Consider the following 20,697-nt stretch of genomic DNA (forward strand, 5'->3'; position numbering starts at 1 on the left):
ATGCCCCTGGCCGCACCATCCACGGCCCGGCCCAGGCAGGGCTGCACGGGGCCCGGGCCACGCGAGGGGCCGGGGAGCGCCACAGGCACGGGGCGCCGCGGTTCAGGGGCTGCCGGGAGCCGGGGAGGAGAGGCTCTGCCGCTGCCACCCGCTTAATCGCATGCCAGCCGCCTATCTGGAGCTGCTGTTTCCTTTGCCTCCTGCCTGATTCCAAGTCTAAAAATTAACAGCAGGAGCAGGAGGCAGGATGCTTCCAACTCGCCTCTCTGAGTCACCATTTTCCTTTTTATAGGGAATAAGGAGGTGGGGGCGGGCCAAGAGATGTCACTTCCTGAGCCCGTCCTCCTTGGGTACCATTTGTACACTGAGCCCGATGCCTGGGTGGGGGGCAGCGCAGGTTTCGGGGTGGGGGTTGAAGAACTGCACCCGAGGGAGCCCTCACCCCTCAGAACAAGGCCTCACGCAGGAAGGAGCCCAAGGCTGGCAGAGCGTGGGCGAGAAGGTGGTGCCGAGGCCTGGCAGGGACACAGCTGAACAGCAGACTCCTCAGAGGCCGGCACTTATTTCTACAATTTCAATGCTGGCTTCCTTCGGAGAAGGAGGGAAGAAAAGGCCACAGGGAAGTCGAACTGCTGTGAGCCCCCTCGGTGCTGCCGGCACCACTCAGGCCCCAGAGCCCACGCACAGACACCCCCTCCTGGGGATAAGCAGGCCAGGCCCGTGGGGGGGTGCAAGGCAGCACCTCAGAAAGGCCCCCAGTCAAGCCCCACCAGTGGGGTCTCTCCTGCAGCTGCGTGAGGGACCCTCCCACTATCTCCCACCCTCCTGGCTGGACCTGTCCCATCGTCTGCTCAGATATCACTTCCTCCAGGATGTCCTCCCTGGCGTCCCTGCTCAGAACTCCTATAGCGCAGGGCCTTCCAGTGCCCCTGTTGATCCGGCCCATTCGTCCTTGAGCCCCTGGGGGAGGAACTGGGTGTCCCAGTCATCGCGGTATGACCAGGACCCACGGGCCAACATGCAGCAGGACCTTGGGAAACATGTATGGAGTGATTAAATGAATGAGCAGAGGAATGCACTGTCCCTCTCAGGTCTGAGGCTGCAGCCAAGTTCTCTATGGGGCCCTGGCTCCTCCTCCTCTGTCACAACACACGGCACCCTGAGAATGGTGTCAACGGGTCACCAGGGCGCCTGCCCACGGCTACGCTAGGTCCAATCTGGCCCTTTGGCAGCCGAGAGCTTCCCCCGGCCTCGCTGCACCTGCTCCCGCCGACTTCCTCTCCAGTCCCTGCGCTGACGGCTCACGAAGCTGTCAGGGGACGTGGGCTGTTTTTCCCAAGACAGGCATGCAGGTGAAGAACCACAGAACCTAGCGATCCAGCCGCTGAGATGTGCGTATGCCACACACCGGGATATAGGGCCCGCTGCCCCGGGGGACACAGGGCTCATGTCTGAGGCTGGCAGGGGTTGAGCCGACTCTGCTATTTCCAGGGCAGGAGGGGGGAAGAGGAGCGACAGCTTCCAGTCTTCCTGAGTCTGGCACTGTGAGGGGCCTGACTGTCTGGTGAGACCTACTCACTTTGCAGAAGCACAAGGAGGGAAGGAGACATCACGTTAACCTCTCCTCCAGGAGGCTCCAGGCTGCCCTATCAGGGCCCGGAGTCAAGGCTAGGGCAGTGAGCTACGGTGGACCCTGGCATGGCCAACAGTTCAGATCCCAGCAGGCCACACTGACTCTCTGGTACACTAAACAATTCCCAGGGCTCACAGGACCAGATCCCTCACTCTCAAGACATCTCCCAAGGGCAGGGGTGGAAGGGACAATAGGTAAGGTGGCGTGGCTCGCCTCTACTGCACAGCCGGGAGCTGCCTGGGTCACAGCAGGGCGGGAAGGTCTCTGTCAGCCTCTTCCATGTGTGCACAACTCAGCCTTATCAGAGTGGCAGCCATGGACCCGCATCTCCTGCTCCTCTCAACCTAGTCACGTCTGTGAGGCTCTCTCCAATTTACAGACAAGGTCACAGAGTCTCAGAGAGATTTGCACAGAAAGGATCCGAACCCAGGTCTGTCTGTCTGTCTCCAAATGCCATCTTTTCCCTCTGAATCTCACTAACCCTCCAGAGAAATCTCCTTCTACAGTCCTCCTTGTCTGGGGAAGCTGACCAAAGAGGGGAGGGAGGGGTACCTGAGAGTGAGGCGCCAGCCACAGAAAAGGGGGCCCAGGAGTGGAGGAAGGAGCCCACAGAGATCTCTGCAAATGTTCTAGATACTTTCCCTTTCATTCCCCCCACAAAACCCTGACAGCCCAGGACATCGGGCAGAGACCCAGGAGACCCCTACCAGGAAAAGGGATGCAGAAAAAGATGGAGAAACCAACCCTGGGGACTCCGGAGCATGGAAATCCACCAAGCACAGGCTTCAGTTTATGAAAGGCCACAGACAGGAACGACGAGTGGACCATGGCTTGGCCCCCAGGTCTCGAAAGAGAAAAGGCAGGGGAGGCTGCTGACAGCCAATATCCATTTCCCCTTCTACTAACAGAAGTCTCATTATACTTGGAGTGGCAGTGTGCCCAGTGACTAGTTAAAAGACTACTTTTCCTAGTGGAGTGGGCCATGTGATTAAGTTCTGGCCAATGAGATGTTAAGTGGATAAGTGTGGAACTTTGCACAAGGCTGCTAAAAGAGATTGTTTCAGCTGGAAGGTACACTTTTTTTCCCCTTTCCATGCTTCCTCCTTCTGTTTCCAATTTGGAAAGCAGATGGGATGGCTGGAGCTCCAGCAGCCATGTTGAACCATGTGGTGACTTGGAGGATAGAAGTCAGTGCTGAAGATGGCTGAGCAAAAAGCTAGGAGCCTGGGTTGGTGATGGCACAATGAGCTACCATACCACCCCAGGACTGTCTACCTCTGGACTTCTTCTACATGAGAGTAAAAAATGCCTAGGTTATTTAAGCCACTGTTCGTTTTTATGTTATATGCAGTCAAACCTAATTGTAACTGGTCCAGATGGTTTTCCTTGACATCTTGTCTTGGTGCCTTTCCCACTGCCTTCACTGTTCCTTCTAAGTCTCCTTGGGGGAATCCTTTTTTTCTGCCCACCCCTTAAAAATTGATATTCCTTATACATCCTTACAACAGAATACTGCTCAGCAATAAAAAGGGACAAACTACTGATAGATACAACAACAGAAATAACTCTTACAGACATTATGCTGAGTGAAAGAAGCCAGACACAAAAGAGCACATCCTGTATGATTCCACTCATATTAAGTTCTATAACAAACTAATCGATGATTGGGAAAAAAAAAAAAAGAAAAAGAAAATAGTGGTTGCCTCTGGGGAGTGGGGTGGGGACAGGTGTTGATTGTAAGGGGCACAGGGAACTTTCTGGGGCGATGGAAATGGTCTGTATCATGACAGGGATTTGGGGTACACGGGTGGATGTATTCATCAAAATTCACCAACCAGTACACTTAAGATTTGTGCATTTCACTAACTATTGAACTCTAGTTAACGATACGCATGCTGAAGTGTTGAAGCAACCTGTACTGACGTGTGCAACTTACTCTGAAACACACAAAAAACAAAATGGATTGATGACGTGCAGAGGGATGGACGGATGTGCGATAAAGCAAGTGCAGAAAAACGGTAATTATGGACTCTAGGTGGTGGGTACATGGGTGTTCACTGTATTTTTTTTTTTTTTTTGGTGAAGAAGATTGGCCCTGAGCTAACACTGTTGCTAATTGTCCTCTTTTTGCTTGAGGAAGATTGTCCTTGAGCTAACATCTGTGCCCATCTTCCTCTATTTTGTATGTGGGATACCAACATAGCACAGCTGACGAGTGGTGTAGGTCCGTGCCTAGGATCTGAACCTGCGAACCCGGGCCGCCAAAGCGGAGCGCGCCAAACTTAATCACTATGCCACCGGGCCAGTCCCCACTGTATAATTCTTTAAACTTTTAGGTATGTTGGAAATTTTTCATAATAAAATGATGGGAAAAAACTGGTGTTTCCCAGGCTTCTGTCACCCCTATTCTGGCTCCCTCTCCCAAATTTTATTTATGGTCCAGGGAGAGGTCTGGGCTGCAGACCCATCTCTGATTGTTTCCTGGACATCACCCCCTCAGGAACCTCAAACCTAACCTTTCCCTGAAGCTAATATGCCAGGTCGCTCAAGTTGGAAACCCAGAAACCACCGCAGATTCCTCCTTTTTCTCGCTCCTCATCTCCCACACCCTGCAATGTCCCCACTTCCCCTCCTCCTCGCCACCCTCACCAACTCTTGTGAGGACAATCCCAACACTCTCTCCCCATGACGGCCAGACTGCAAATCTGACCATGTTTCTCCTCTGTTCAAAATTCAAGTTCCCCATTCACTTCAAGGGCACAGCCTAAATTCCTCAGCTCGAGGCCCTTCATGGACACAATTTTACCTTTACAGGGTCACATTCTGCTGCCCTGTAACATCAGACAGCTTCTAGGTCCCTGTAAGTGGGTTGAAGAGTAGCCTCCAAAAAAATACATCCAAATCCTAACCTCGGTACCTCTGAATGCGACCTTACCAAAGAAAATGTCTTTGCAGATATAATTAAGGACCTCGAGATGAGATTATTCTAGATTAACTGAGTGGGTCCTAAATCTGATGACACGTCCTTACAGGAAACAGAAAGGGAGAAGACACAGCCACAGGGAGAAGACCACGTGCAGATGGAGGCAGAGATTGGAATTACGCTGCCACACGCCAAGGAGTGCCTGGAGCCACCAGAAGCTGGAAGAGGCAAGTCAGAATTCTCCCCTGAGCCTTGGGAAGGAGCACAGCCCTGCCAACACCTTGATTTTGGACTCTGGCCTCCAGATCGTGAGAACATGAATTTCTGTTGTCTTAAGCTACCAAGTTTGTGGCAATTTTTTTATGACAGCCCTACAAAATTAATACAGTCCCTAAACACACAACACCATACCTCCCCTCTGGACCTTTGCACATGCTATTTCTATACCTAGAACATCCTCCTCACCCCTTCTCCACCCAGTGAAATCCGACTTAGCCTTCAAATCCGGCTCAGATGACCCTCTCCTATGAACCTCCTTGTCTCCTGAATATATAAAGCACTTCTGCAAACCAATAAGAATAAGATGAATACATCAACTTTCTAAATGAGTAAGAGAAATGAATAGAAAATTAAAAAGAGAACTACCAATGCCCAATGTATTTATTTTTAAAAAATGTTAACTTCACTTGTAATCAAAGAAAATGTAAGCTTCTATTTTTTGCAATTTCCTATCAAATCAGCAAAGATTTAAAAAAATACCCAAAGCTGTCAGGGAACAGGCACTCTCAGAGGGCAAACAGTATACCCTCAGAAGGTATACACACTCTTCAAGGGTATACACAACTGGTACAACTTTTCCGGAGTCAATTTGGTTGCTTGTATCAAAAGCTTTAATAGTTGGTACAGCTTTTAACCCGGCATAACCTAAGACGGTGTCCTGAGAAATTAATTATAAATGCACACAAAAATAAATTTACAAGGTTATTAATCACAGGGCTGTTAATGATTGTGAAATACTGCAAACAACTTAAATGATTAATTATAGGGACCTGGTTGAGTAAATTATGGTATTTCTCCAACACGGACTACTATGTAGCCATTAAAAATTATATGGATGATGTCTATCACCTTATTAAGTTAAAAATGGAAATTAATAATAGTATGTACAGTATGATACTATGTTTGAAAAAAATAAAAATATCTGTATGTGCATAGAATAAAACCTGCAAGGCAACAACACAAAACAATGATAGAGTATTCAGATTCTGGGAATTTGAGAGGAATTAATACATGGTCTCTGCTCTCTAGGACACTAGCAGATATCGTTTGTTTCCTACCCAATGTCCATTTTCCCTTCTCCCCTGCTTACCTTACCCTGGCTTTATATGAGGTGGCAACGGACCCAGTCCCAGGCAAGATACCCACTTTCTCTGCCTCTCTTGCAACTGGGGGGGGGGGGGGGGAGGTGGCATTTGACACCGTTCTGGTCAATGAGACTCAAGTAAAGTATGCTGGGGCTTCTGGCATGGCCTTTCATAATTAACAAGAAACTTCTCACCTTGAACTCAGATGTGATAACTGGAGCTACAGTGGCCATATTGCTGCCATGAGCAAATGATCAAGAAAAAACGGACATTTCTCTTATGCTGTTGGGCTACTGAGCCACACTAGAAACAGCCCACCTCATTTTTTGCTAAGTAGGAAATATAAGCCCCTATATGCTGGATTTTCTGCCACTTAAAAAGAACACACTCCTAAGTGATACCCTTATAGCCCAGTACAGGAAAGCAGTCCAGTAAGCAATAAAACATCCTAGATGCTGTGACAGAATACCTCCCAGGCACAGCAAGGCAGAGAGCAACAGTGGGGATGAGGGGATGGCTAGAAGAGCTTGGATGATACTCAAAGGGAGGTGGTTTATCACTGTGGCTAAGAGGAAGGACCCTGGGGTTACACGGCCTGGTTTCCAATCCAGGCTCCATTACTTCCTAACCTCTCTGTGCTCAGAAGAGCGCCTGGCACAAGGCAGCCACTTATAAATGGACAGTGGTTAAACGAATGAATGTGAAAGAAGCTGACAAAGGGACCGTGTGCACAGGGCTGCTGCGAGGATTAAACTGGATAACACACGCAACGCACTTAGCACATAGTAAGCACCCAATAAATCTCAGCTGCTATTATTAATATTATTAATTGAATCTTGAAAGATGTGTGGGTGCTTGCCAGGTGGATGGGGGATGGGAGCAAAGTTCTAGGCAATGAGAACAGGCTTGGCAAAGGCACCAAGTGTGAAATAGCAGGGTCCCTTAAGGGGACTATAAATAGCCTGGCACGGCTAGAACACTGAGTGAGCAGGAGGCTGAGATGCAGATAGCCCTCGAGAAGTGGGCACAGAGAGCACACCGAGGGCCTCAGGAGCTGAGCTAAGAGTTAGTCAGGACTCAGTGGGGACCGGTGATCTGGACCATTACCCTCTGTGGGGTCTTGCCAGCCACATCATTGCCAAATGTCACCAATTTTAGATCATCCCTCCTGACACGTATGTTCCTCTGTCGAGTTACAGTCCTCAACAATGCAGGCAGAATCTTGTGATCTCCAGATCTCCTAGGAGTCACCCAGACTGGGACCACATGTGAACAAGGGTTATCTGTTCCAAGCCTGTAATGGAGCCTGTGCCAGATGACAGGATATGAGCCAACCAGGGAGGCTGTGCTACAGTGTGACAGACCATGGATGTATGGACAGGCCACATATGGATATGACAGACCATGGAGGCCTCATACATGCTCTTTTTGGGCAATGCAGAGGGTTGGTCTGTGGGAGGTAGGTTCAAACCCAAAAGACCACCCCTCATTCCTACCATCTTAAGCTCTGGTTGGAGCTGGAGGCTCACAGATGTCAAGCTGTTCACAATCTTCCCCTGAGACTGACCAGGGACCAATGGACACAGCCTAGAATACATCCTGATACCCTCAAGCCCCGAAACAGATGCTGAGGGCAGTCTGGGGGGCCTTTCCAACCTCTCCTTGGACACTCTAAGAACCTGAAGGTGCAGGATAAAGTTAAGTTCCAGGTGTGGAATGGTCCTACCCTCCCGGCAGGAGTGGTACAAGGGCTGATATTACGTAATAAACTTGTTTTCTGGCCTAGAACTGACGATGGGGGTAGGGGAGCAAAACTTGGGAGACAGCTCAGGGAAGCCCAGGCCTGACCATCATCCCCAACTGAAGCAGCATCAAAAGTCTTCAGAGAGCATCCAAAGTCTCTATGCCACATGCTGCAACAGGTAGTGACAGAGCAACCGGGCGTGGACACCACTCCTGCCCTCCAGGATCTCCCAGTGGGGTCCTCTGCATGCTCGCTGTCATCTGGGACTGTGCCAGGCACCGCACCGTGCACAACTTCATTTTAGCTTCAGAGCAACCCCACAGTGGATGAATCTTACAAACACTATGTTGAGCAAAGGGAATCAAACACAAAAGAGCACGTATTGTAGGATTCCATTTATATGAGGTTCAAGAACAGGCGCAACGAATGGATGGCAACAGAAGTTCACAGTTGCGGCTACCTGTGGGTGGTTGCGGGAGGCAGTGGGTGTTGGCTGGGAAGGGGCATGAGGGAGCTTCCTGGGGTGCTAGAAACATTCTATATCTTGATCAGGGTGGTGGTTACACAAGTAGACGTATGTAAAAGTTCTTTAAGCTGTATGCTTAAGATTGGGGCACTTAAAAAAGTTTTCTAAAAATTTAAAAACCAAGTAAGTCACTTGTCCAAGCTTTAATGGCTAAGTGGAAACCCTGAGTGAACACAGGTAGTCTGACTCCAGGACCCGTGCTTTAACCATTGCAATATATGTAGAACACGCACAGATAGAAAAAACCACACGGGCAGGTTGCTCTCAGGGCCCAAGAGTGGAAGAAACAACCGGTGTCAAAGTCTGGATGAGAAAGAGGTCCGTTTGGCGGAGGGTCTGGGCGTGCCTTGCAGGGGGGCGGGGGCCGCTGTTTCCAATGCGGGGAACAGTGCTGCAAAGAACTGAGGCAGGACTGTGTCCATTTGTTCAAGCACAGAAGAATAGACTCGTGTAGTTGAACCCGGGGCCGCGGGAGCCCTCCTCCTGCGCATGAGTAGAGTCCTGCCAACTTGCCATGCCTGTCACTAACTCCCAGAAGATGATTCCACTCCCTGCTCAGATCTCCCCCGGATGCCGGGCACTGGACTGAGGCTTGCACTGACCCTGTTGTGAAATGGTGCACACGTGGTTTCCGAGGCTGGCCCCTCCACTGGGAGGTGCACAGATCTGCCCATTTCCCCCCAAATCCTGTAACTCCCTCAAATTCCTTCTAGAGCTAAGCTGGGTCTTTCCCACATTCCTAAGAGGCCAGGACACTGGCTAGACTCAGCAGTGGAGTCAGTTCCGAGGCTGACAACCCCGCAGAGACCCTCATCTCCTTCACTCAGCTGACAGGTACAAGGGGCTCTGAGACTTGCGCCCCGCCCCCCCCAACCCCGCAACCTGGTGGAAACCAAGACCCCAAGGCAGACTTGGAGTCCAGGGCCTTCTCGCCTATGCCAGAGCTGGTCTGCCACAGAACTAGGAGAACTGGGTTTGAATGCCAGCTCCATGGATTAGCAGCTGGCTGGCTCTGGGCCTCTCTGAGCTTCAGCTCCTCATCTGCAAGACGGGGGTAACAATGCCCAGGCTAGTTGTGAGACCACATTAAATAACATCACGTAGGTTAAAGAACTTGGACAGCGTCTGGGCAGAACAGTCCTCAACAGAGGTCAACTGAAGGAACAGGAGAGCGAGCTGGAGACCTTCAAGGTCCCAGCGACCCCAGCTGACCCAGAAGATACCATCAGGAGTCCCTGAGTCGTGGTCTGGCACCAAAGTGAGGCATCCTGGGACCAGCATCTTTCCTGCAGGACAAGCCACCTCTTTCTCAGCATCCCTTGCTCTATGACTGATCAAAGAGGGGGTGGGGAGCCAGGATAGCACAGTGGTCAAGGGTATAGGCTCCGAGTCAGACTCCAATCTCAGTACTACCACTTAATAGCCACATGACCTTGGGCAAGCTACTTAACCTTCCAGAGCCTCAGTTGCCTCATCTTTAAAATGGGGATGACACCCAATGTCTATACCTCATGAGGTTTTTGTGAGGTCTCAGTGACAAAATATATGCAATGCAAGGCACCTGGCCTGGGGCAAGCATCAAATAAACAGTAGCTGTTATCAGTACCTAGTCCCCTTCCTGAGCAGTAAATGCCCTCAGAGATCTCCCAGTCCTTGAAAAACAAAAAACAAATCAGGGCTTTGGCAACTTACCACTGGGCTACGCTCCAGCAGACCTTCCCCCATCAGCTGACCCAAGAGTCCATCGGTCAGCCTACATTCAGTAGGCTCAGCGTCCAGCAAGGCATCACAGGCCATCAGAGTAGTTTAAATCCTAAGCTTTAAGACACCAGTTCCAACCTTCCCTACACACTAGAATCCTCTGGGGAGTTTGGAAACTACCAGTGTCTGGCTCCCAACCCAGGGATCCATACTGAATAGGTGGGGGTGGCCACCGCAGTGATGCTGTTAAAAGCTCCCCAGGTGATTCTAATGTATCCTAAGGCTGAGAACCTCCAGTTTAAGACAAGGACCCTGAGGTCACAGCCCTTAAAATCTAATGAAACTAAACTCTGAAACAGCCCCAAGAAGCCATCAGCCAGGTGGTACGAGAAGCGCAGGAAAGGTTACCTGCAAGAGGCAGGGTTTGAGTTAAGACTTGAAGGACTGGGAGGTTTGCCTGGGAAGAGGTGAAGGAGGCAGACAGAAAGGGCTTTATTCTGACTGTACACCCTGGGCAGGGAGGGAGGGCAGCCCCTATCCCATTCACTCAGCGCCCTCAGCCTTGGCCTTCAGCAGCCCCTGGACCACACGATGGCATCCCTCTCACCCCAGGCCTTCAGGTAGGCCCGGAGCAGGAGCACTAACCCAGCAAAGGGGCACTGGAAAACAGGGCAGGGGCGAGGCGGCAGCTGGTTCCCAGAGGCGCGGCCGTGAGCTGCAGCGCAGGGTTCTGGCTCCGCCCCCGCTGCTGGGAACAGACTCAAGGCCCCCAGCGGGGGTGCGGCTCGGCCTCTCTGGTTGCCATGGAGGCGCGATCTGATCCTCCACCTCCAGGCTCCCTCGAGGAGGGGAGGAGGGAGGCAGAGACCGTGGCCGCGGGGGCTCCAAAGCCTGACACAAAGGAATCCTAGGTCTTGGGCATGGGTAGCAGGGGCAGAAACAGCAGGCGAGGGGACGGGGGCTGCCAACCAGCCCTGGGCAGAGAAGGGAGAGCGACTTCACCAGTGTCCGGGCTCAGAGAGATGGACAGAAAAGCTATTATCTGCACCGTGTTTGCAGTGTACAAAGCAAGCTCACAGCCGGGATCTCATTTCATCCTCACAACCCAGGGAGGTTGTTAGAGTAGATGTTATTCCCCCATTTTACACAGGGGAAAATTGAGGCTCAGAGAGATTCTGGGTCTCATTCATGGCCACCTGGCTAATAAACAACTGAGCCACAACTGGAAGCCTGCTCTTTGAACCAAGTCATTGCTTTTTGTACTTTGACATATCCCCTACCCAGGTAGAGGGGCCTAACCTTCCTAATTACTCTGTAGGAAAGGCAGTTATACGCCCACTAAACATACAGGAATAACAGTGCAGAAGGCCAGATGACCTTGCCATAGTGGAGGAAGCTTACTCTTCATGTGTAAATAAGCAATAGTCATTCAACAAACATCTCCTAAGTTATTATGTGTCAGACGCAGTGATAGGAACAGACCCCAAGCAGGACTCGGCATCCCCAGCTCTACTACCAGTAGCCCAACAGCCGGTCAGTGGGATACAATGAGTCAAGCCCCAGGCCAGAAGTCAGACGGATCAGGGTTCTGGTCGCAGCTCTACAGGACTTCTGGCAAGCCTCTCATTCTCAGGAGCCTCCACATCCTCGCTGTAAAACACAGCTGCCCTGCCATCCACGGGGCTGCTCTGCAGAGCAACAAGAAGAGTATTTCACAAACAGTACAGCATTCCATCAATCAGACAAAAAAAAAAATCCCCTATACAGAAAGTCAACTTCATACCCATTTGGCCTTCGGTTTACTCCCGCTTCCCCACTAGGGGGCAGGAGTCTGGAAAGCAAGGACGGCCCTCTTTACCTGGTATGTATTATTCGTGGCACTCAGGACAGCATTCACACACAGCAGATGCTCGGTAACTGCCCCCTGGCTGATCCAATCCCCTAACACTCCTCCCAGTTACTTCCCATAAAACAACCAATTCAGTTATGTAGGGTCTGGGGCCAGGAGGTCAGGCTGACAAATCCTACAGGAGTTCTAACCCTTGTGAGAGTTAACGGCTTTAACTCGCCTCCCACTTCCCCTCTGAATCGTCGTGAATTGATGAGAAGTAATGACCCCAGACTGATTTGATTTAAGGCTCTGCGCTTCCTCCCCTCTCCCTGCACGCTGATGGGAAATGCTGCTCGGCCCCACAAAGGCAGATGAGGGAGCAGCCAGGAGGAGAAGAGGAGGGGAATCAAAGGACCATTATGACAATGACCTTCGAATCCAATCGCACTTATCACCCGCCTGGGATGGCCTCCTCAGAGCCCCTCTCCCATATATGGTTTCATGAGTCCTGAGGGTATTTATGAAAAATTAAATGACTCTCAATCTAGTACTGAGAAGAAGGTACAATTCAGAGAACAGATAAGTAATATAAGGTCCAGAGAGGTCAGTAAGACTCTCAAAGCGGCCTTGCACATTGGTGGCAGCCAGGATTGGAATCTATGACCCCTGCCTTCCACATTGGGGGTTCCCTTCAATCCCAGAGCCAAGTGGCTCCAGGCTCCCGCCCCTCTCTGCAGAAGTCAGCCAAGACATTCCCAACTTGCACACGCTTGCATACCCTCACACATACACCCACAGGAACACCCCGCACCTCTACCCCTTGCTGCCAGGAGGCCAGACTTGCTGGCTTTCAGCTCAAGCTGCTGGCTCTCCACACAGGGCCTCCTGGACCTTAAAAATAATTCTACTATTGAACAGGGCCATAAGAGGGAGCCTCAAAACTCATGTCCTTCTCCCCTCCCCTCAGCTCCAGAGTGCCAGTGGTTTCGCCTGTTCCAACTTCCTTTTGTCTCCCACTGAGACGAGATGAGAGGATCTCCCTGCGTCAATGGGCTCTTCCTGAAACACCAACATCACCTTTCCCCTGGGGTGGTGCAAAGCCAGGTGAGGGCTGAGCTGGGGAAGGGCAAGGTGGTTTGCCCAGCCAGCCTGTCTCTGCTCTTTGCCCATATGCACACATACACACACACAGGCACACACAGACACACCCACCCCCTTAAGGCCCTGTCACCTTCTGACTCCCACTGCTCTGGTCACCCCTCATGCACAATTCTCCATTCTCCTTCTTCCCCTGCTGCACTGACCTGGAGGCCATGGGTTCCAGATGGTGTAGCCTCCATTGGACTGGGTCCCTGAGTGACCACATGGAGCAGAGGCCCCCGCCTACCTGCGATGGACTGGCATGAGCAAGCAGCAAACCCTGCCTGTGTTAAGTCATGGGGATTTCCGGACTAAGGTGGTTCTGCATCATAACCAGCCTACTCTAACACACCCCCAACTCCTCCACGTAAGGTCAGCCCTCCAGCCTCAGTCTCAAAGAAGCTGTACATATGCTTCCCAATGCTTGGCAGTCCCTTTCTCCCAACACCACCCATGACAGGCTCATAGTGAACCACAGCCGCCCTCCTCCTGTTCAGGAGAGAACCAGGAGCCCAGCAACCTCTTCTGAGGACAGAGGGGAAGGAAATCTGGAATGTCCTCAGCAAAGTAGGTTGCTGCCAGGAGCACCCACAGCTTAGCATCTGGTAGAAGCTGGCACCGGAAGGCCAAGCCTTCCCCACAACTTGGTGGCCCACCCACTCTCCTGGGGCTGAGCCAGTGGGCCCATCCATGACCAAGCCCCAAGGATGGCCTATTGCTGATGTGTGCAGTACGCCCAAAAGTAGACAGGGAAACACCCGTGTTCATTGCAGCATTATTCACAACAGCCAAAAGGTGGAGGTAGTGCAAGTATCCATTGATGAATGGAAAAGCAAAATGTGGTACATACACACAATGGAATACTATTCAGCCCGAAAAAGGAAGGCAACTCTGACGCACGCTACAACGTGCATGAACCTTGAGGACATTATGCTAAGTGAAACAAGCAGTCACAAAAAGACAAATACTGTATGATTCCACTTATATGAGGAACTTAGAGTAGTCAAATTCATAGAGACAGGAAGTAGAATGATGGTCACCAGAGGCTGGGTGGGGGAGAAGGGGGAGTTAGTTTTTAATGGGTGCAGAGTTTCAGTTTTACAAGATGAAAAGAGTTCTGGTGGTGGATGGTGGTGATGGTTGCACAACAGTATGAATGTCCGTAATGACACTGAACTGCATACTTAAAAATGATTACGATGGTACATTTTATGTTATATGTATTTTACCACAATTTTAAAAATTGAATAAAATAGGGGCTGGCCCAGTGGCATAGCAGGTAAGTTCATGCACTCTGCTTCGGTGGCCTGGGGTTCACCAGTTCTGATCCTGGGCGCGGACCTACTCACCGCTCATCAAGCCATGCTGAGGTGGTGTCCCACGTAGAAGAGCTACAACTCTACAACTATGATACACAACTATGTAGTGGGGCTTTGAGGAGAAAAAAGAAAAAGGGGAAGATTGGCAACAGATGTTAGCACAGGGCCAATCCTCCTCCTCAAAAAAAAAATTGAATAAAATATAACAAAACAAAAGCAGACAGGGAAGGAGCAATACCAGAGACAGAAGGTCTTTCATGGAGATTACAGGGGTCAAGGGGACTAAACCAGGCCTGAAGCCCACTTAGCTTCCAACGAGGGCTTTGGAGTCCCCTTCTGAGTTACAAAGGCAGGTTCCACCTCCACAGCTCATTTCTGTAGTGCTGCCAACTTCCTGGCACAAGACAAGGCTGGCTCTGCCCTAGGCAGGGGCTGCCAGGCATTTGTAGGCTCCCATTCCAATGCTCCTTCCCCCATCAGGCAGCACGCGGGCACTCACGACAGAGATCAACCTGCCCTGCACCCAACCAATGCCAACGGCCATTTCTCAGGGAGCGGCCAGAACAACCCCAGGGCTCACAGCTGGAAGTGAAACTTCCCCCAGGTCACCACTGTCCCTGGCTCTGCCCCTACCCCTCGGCCACCTCCCAAGTCCTCCACTCAGATCCACAGAGCTCCATCCTCCCACCTGGCAGCGAGAGATGCTGGCCTTACCTCCCACAGGAAGGCAGCCCCCTCTAAGAATCAAGCTCAGGACCAGACCTGGCCCAGGGGCTGACAGGGGATGGGGAGTGGAAAGGAGGGGAGATGTTTCAACTTGGCCCTCCTAACAAGGGCAGCTGTAGACCACAGGCCAGAGAGGACAGGCCGAGAGAGACAGGCACCAGGGCCCACAGGGCTGGTGGGACCTTCCCCGCTCCAGGTGTTGACACTGGGACCATCTGTGTGCAGGCAGACTGGCGGGATGAGGCCGGAGCAGCAATGGTCAAGGTCAATTACTTCTGCTCCCAGGAGACCTCCTGCAACACCCCTTCTGTGCCTGGGTATGTGAGCATAAGAGGTGGGAAGGGGCACAGTTCCCACAAAAACCAGGGCTTGGCTGATGTCAGAGGCCACATGTCATGCACAGGACTTGTGGGCAGGTAAGTGGGTACATCTCAGTCTCCCAGGAAAATGAAAGCAAGATTCTGAATGGGGGGCGACAAAAGGGTTACAGGGTCTGGAGGCCCCTAAGGAGCCATGAAAGGACACAGTAGTGTACAGTGCTTTGATAGCACTGGCCCTGGAGCCAGGCTACCCGAATTCAAACCCCAGTTTTAGCTGTGTGACCTTGGAAAACTTGCTTAACCTCTCTGTGCCTTATTTCCTCCTTTATAAAAAGAAGATAATAATAACACCACCATCTCACAGAACTTGTGTGACAGTTAAACAAGTTAGTTCAAGTAAATGCACTAAGAATAGTGCCTGGCATGTAGTAAGTAATGTTAGTGGTTCTTATTGTTGATATCACTATTATTATTACTATTATTATTATTACTATTTCTCCCCACAATCCTGGCCCTGGGAAAGAGGAGAGGAAGCCCACTTTGTCTGGTGTCTTCTCAGGGACTGTGGGCAGCACAGAGGTTACCCATGCACCAAAAGAGGCACAAGAGAACGTCCCCCACACATGGCAACCGTGTTCACTGCCTGCCCCTTGGGGGGGCCCCTGTCCACTCTCAGCCCTAGATCTGAGCTCCCTCCTGCGAGCCCGGGGCCCTCCAACAGGGTTAGGCAAGCGATCCAGGTACGCAGTCTGCAGCACTATCCTCCACAGCCCTACACAGAGGCAGCAGAGCACCCAGCCTCCTGGGAACCATGAAGGCAGGGAGGGGCACTCACGCACACAGGGACAGGTTTCTCTGGGCTCCTGCAAATGCACGGGGCGCAGCCATCAACACACAGAAGCTCACAAGTGCAGTTCTGAGCTTTTCCTCCCACTGCCGGTATATTGGGGGGGGGGGGTGTATTTAGAACATTTTGGTTAAGAGCTCATGCTCTGGAGCCAGACTGCCTGGGCTTGAATCCCAGCTCTACTTATCAGCTGTGTGACCTTGGGCAAGTCACTTAACCTCTCTGTGCCTTTGTTTCATCTTCAAAATGGAATAATAGCACCCAAACTCCCAGGGGTTTTGTGAGGATGAAATGAGTAAATACAGTGCACTTAGAAGAGTGCTAACACCACTTAAGTATTAACTACTATTACTATGCCTCAAGCTCAGCAAGTCAGATCTTATGACTGCCAGGCTCTCGCAGAGGCCCTAGTTCTCCTCTGGTTCTACATCTCCCCCTGGACCAATTCACCAAACTGCTCTCTGCTGAGAACTCATCTGACAACTAGTCCTCACCCCTAGAGGGCCCCTGGCAGAAATCCCGAGCTCACTCTATGCACCAAGTCTGGGCTTTGTCAGTGCCCTGCCCTGACCTCACCAACTGCTTCCTGGGTTTTCCTCTGTCCATAGGCAACGCCCATATCTCTCATTCTTCCTGTTCAGAAATCAGAAATAGCTCCAGGCAACCACTCCCCACACAGAACCTGTGTTTTTCTCTGGGGAGAGACTGCCATGGTTTTTCCACCAGAAGATGTACAGTGTGTTTCTTTACTGGACAGCCTAAGAATTCCTGATTCTATGGGCATCTGGAATCCAAAAGAACACTGGACGTGAAGCCCAAAGTTTTAGGTTTAATTTTTTAGGCAAGTCACCTAAACCCTCTGGGCCCCTGAGTTTGCTTCTCTGCAGACCGAGGACAGCATTAGCTGCTTCCCATGTAGAGGTAAGGAGACGGTAAAACGATGGGCAGTGTCTAGGGCAGTGCCACGCACACGGCCAGTGCTCAGTGCAGCTGGAACGCGGACTTTTTTCCTCCTTTCCCATTATAGGCAAACTGTGCGAGAAGAGATCTGAACCGAGGTACTGTGCTGCCTTGGCCAAGCAGTCTGTTATCTTTAGCAAGATGAGGAGCTCTGTTAGGTGGTTTAGAAAAAATTCATGATGCAGCCTGGGCAGGTTTGGTTTTTTTTTTTTTTTGGTGAGGAAGATCAGCCCTGAGCTAACATCCGTGCTAATCCTCCTCTTTCTGCTGAGGAAGACCGGCTCTGAGCTAACATCTATTGCCAATCCTCCTCCTTTTTTTCCCCAAAGCCCTAGTAGATAGTTGTATGTCATAGTTGCACACCTTTCTAGTTGTTGTATGTGGGACGCAGCCTCAGCATGGCCGGAGAAGCGGTGCGTCGGTGCGTCGGTGCGTGCCCGGGATCCGAACCCAGGCCGCCAGGAGCGGAGCGCGCGCACTTAACCACTAAGCCACGGAGCCGGCCCTGGGCAGGTTTTATTGCCTGAGATTCAGAGCAGCCCTCTGTTCTGGGTGACAGGTTGCATCCTGAACCCCTCCCTGCCCCCAGAATCTGATTTACTTGATCAAATCACTTACTCCCCCCAGGAACTAGGCAGAAGGGCCAAGGGAGTCACTTGTGCCCTCTAGTCACACACACCCAACCTGGTCAATGCCCACACGGCTTTTGGAGCAGCTGACCCCATCATGCCCATCCAAGCAGATGACACATCTCCCCGTGGACAGGCTGGGAATACAGGTCCACAGACCTGCGTGCCTATCACATGACAGCATCACAAGGCGAGAAAACCACACCCTGCAACTAACTCATCTTTCTCCCTGGTTTGAAGCCTAGTGGTCACCATAGCAACAGGCTCCCGCTCCAGCCTTCTAGGTGGGGCTGATGCAACTCTCAGGCAGTGAGCAACTCCAACTCAGCTCACACAGCTCCACTGGGGGCGGGTGAGTGGGGAGAACAAATGAAGAGGGAGGAGAAGGGCGCACCCTACAGAAATCTCTGCACTCCCCCCAGTTCTGCTCCAAGGGCTGGATCTGAGGGATGTGGGCCCTGAAGCGTGCAGTGGATTCCCCTAACAAATATGGTGTTGCTGCGGTGGCTGCCACTTCTGGATGATTCATCCCCAAGGCCTTAGGAGATCTGGAGGAGGGGAACAGAGACTGTACCATGGGCCTCTCTACCACATGGCCTCTCCCCCACCTTCTGAGCCAGCACCCCACCAGCTGAGCACCCCCACTTCCCTCAACCCACAGGCAGCCCAGCTCTTCAGCATTCAACAGGTGCAGCTTTACAGTGCTCTGCTCAGTGATGTTCTCCACCTTAGTTGCATTAAAGCACTGATAAATCCGGAACTCCCCTGCAAGCTAAAGTGTCCCCATGATATCACCAAGCCCCATCCTCCCGGCTTTCTATCCCACTCCGCGAGGGTTTCTGGCTGCCTTGGGGAGTCTTATTCACCGCTGGAGTCGATGTGAGACAACAGTCCTACCCCAAGGACACACTGGCCAAGTGCCACCCGACCTCTTAAAGCATCCAACCCCTCAACCTCATGGAGCAAGCACTCGGAAACGAGGGAGTTCAAGTCACCCACCCGCCATACACACACACACATGCACACACACTCACACACTAAGGAAACAAGGAAGGAGGCCATGTTAGGATGAGGGCTTGGCAATGCCAGTGGCCCTCTCTAGCCTCCCAGCGCCTACCCATGGATGCAGGGTTCTCCCTCCCGAGGCCGCCGTCCTGGTGAAGATGCCTCTAGTGCCAGGAATGCTTCCCTCCTGCGGGCCCCGCTCCCTTCTCCATCCCAAGAGCCACCTCCCGTGTATGCTCCCTCCTCCCTGGCCCGCATCAAGGGCATACACCCAATCAGAGGCTGGGCCTCAGCACAAACAGGCCCTGCTCTGGGACCATGCACCCTGCGCCGGGAGAGATGTGCAGGCGCGTAGGTGGAGGGAGGGAATGCACACCTCCACAACACCCTCCCCTGTGTGCCCTCAGGGACCAGTCACATTGGACCCTCCAGTGGTCACCCGGACAGATGTGGGAAGTGATTAATTCCAGGGGCCAGTGGGGAGATGGCTCTGCTGTGGGATGTCCCGGCAACGCTTCCTGCGGGAGCCTCCAGGACTCTGAAAGCAGGGGGGCAGAGACGGTCAACTGTTAGAGCTGGAGGTGGCTTTCCAGATATACAGGTCAACAGAACAGATTTGAGAGTCCCGAAATAAAGACATCTATGTATGGTCAACTGATTTTCAACAAGGGTGCCACGACCATTCAATAGTTTTTTCAACAAATGGTGCTGAGACAACTGGATAGCCATCTACAAAAGAATGAAGTTGGACCCTTCCTTCACACCATACACAAAAATTAACTCAAAATGGATCACAGACCTAAATGTAAGAGCTAAAACTATAACTCTTAGAAGAAAACAGAGGTAAAGCTCATAACTTTGGATTTGGCTAAGGATTTTTAGATATAACACCAAAACACAAAAACAAAAGAAAAACATAGATAATCTGATGTTATCAAAATTAAAAACTTTTGTACTTCCAAGGACACGATCAAGAAAGTGAAAAGACAACCCACAGAATGGAAGAAAATATTTGCAAGTTATATATCTGATAAGGGACTTGTAGTTAAAGAAATCTTACAACTTAACAATAAAAAGACACATAACCCAACTAAATAATAGGCAAAGGATCTGAATAGACATTTTCCCAGGTAAGATAAAGGCAGCTTTCCTTCATTCAATTGCTAGATATCTGATGTGGACCTACTATGTGCCAGGCACTGTGCTAGGCCATAGGGACGCAACCAGGAGGGAAAGCAGACTCAGGCTCTGCCTTCAGGAGGCTTACATGTGGGGGACAGATAGACACATTTATTGTGTGCCTGGTACATGCAGTAACTCAGGCCTCACAATGTGGTAGGAACTCTGAGAGCCCCCATCCTACAGATGAGGAAACTGATGCAGAGACAGGTTAGGTAACCAGCTCCAGATCACACAGCTAGCAAGGGGTGGGGCCGAGATTCACACCCAGGGTAGTCTTCTCCAGAGTCCATGTTCTGAACAGTTACATGATATTGAGCATCATCAAAAGTGATTCATTCTATTGGGAGGGATGGTAAACTGGGTTTGAAGGTCTTCATCAGCCAAACAAATAGGGAAGGAGACTTGCAGAGGCACAGAGGCAAGAGTCAACGTGGAGTCTGGGAAACGCTGAAGGGGTCGGCCATACTCAGGGTGTAAGTGCAGGGTGGGGGTGGGGAGAGGGATGTGGCTGGAGAAGCCAGCAGGCCACACCACAGGGGCAGGAAGGCTATTCTAGGGAGCAGGACTCCTCCCTCCCCGCTCCAATGGGGAGCCGTGGAAAGGTTTCAAGCAGGAGGGAAACCTGACCCAATTTTGTTTTGCGGATGCCCTAAGGTGGCTGGGAGGGGGTGCCAAGGGGAGACAGGTGGTCTGGCTGACCAGTTGTAAGGTCTGGGGAGAGATGACGACTCAGGTGCGTGTGGTGGACAACAGTGCCCTGGGAACACCCCATCCCATCCTCTTTGTCGTTGCATCCACGCCTATAACAAGAATGGGGGGGCAGGGTGGGCGTCTGCTGGCCATCAAG

General features: G+C 51.5%; 1 protein-coding gene across 2 annotated transcripts in view; it reads right to left on the bottom strand.

Annotated features, from left to right (window-relative positions):
• Positions 1-20,697, bottom strand: part of ABR (ABR activator of RhoGEF and GTPase) — a 180,536-nt gene that overhangs the window by 96,947 nt on the left and 62,892 nt on the right. The gene's annotated exons all lie outside the window — the stretch shown is intronic.

This window comes from Diceros bicornis, chromosome 18 (genome assembly GCF_020826845.1).
Source record: "Diceros bicornis minor isolate mBicDic1 chromosome 18, mDicBic1.mat.cur, whole genome shotgun sequence".
In the NCBI taxonomy this organism is placed as follows: Eukaryota; Metazoa; Chordata; class Mammalia; order Perissodactyla; family Rhinocerotidae; genus Diceros; species Diceros bicornis.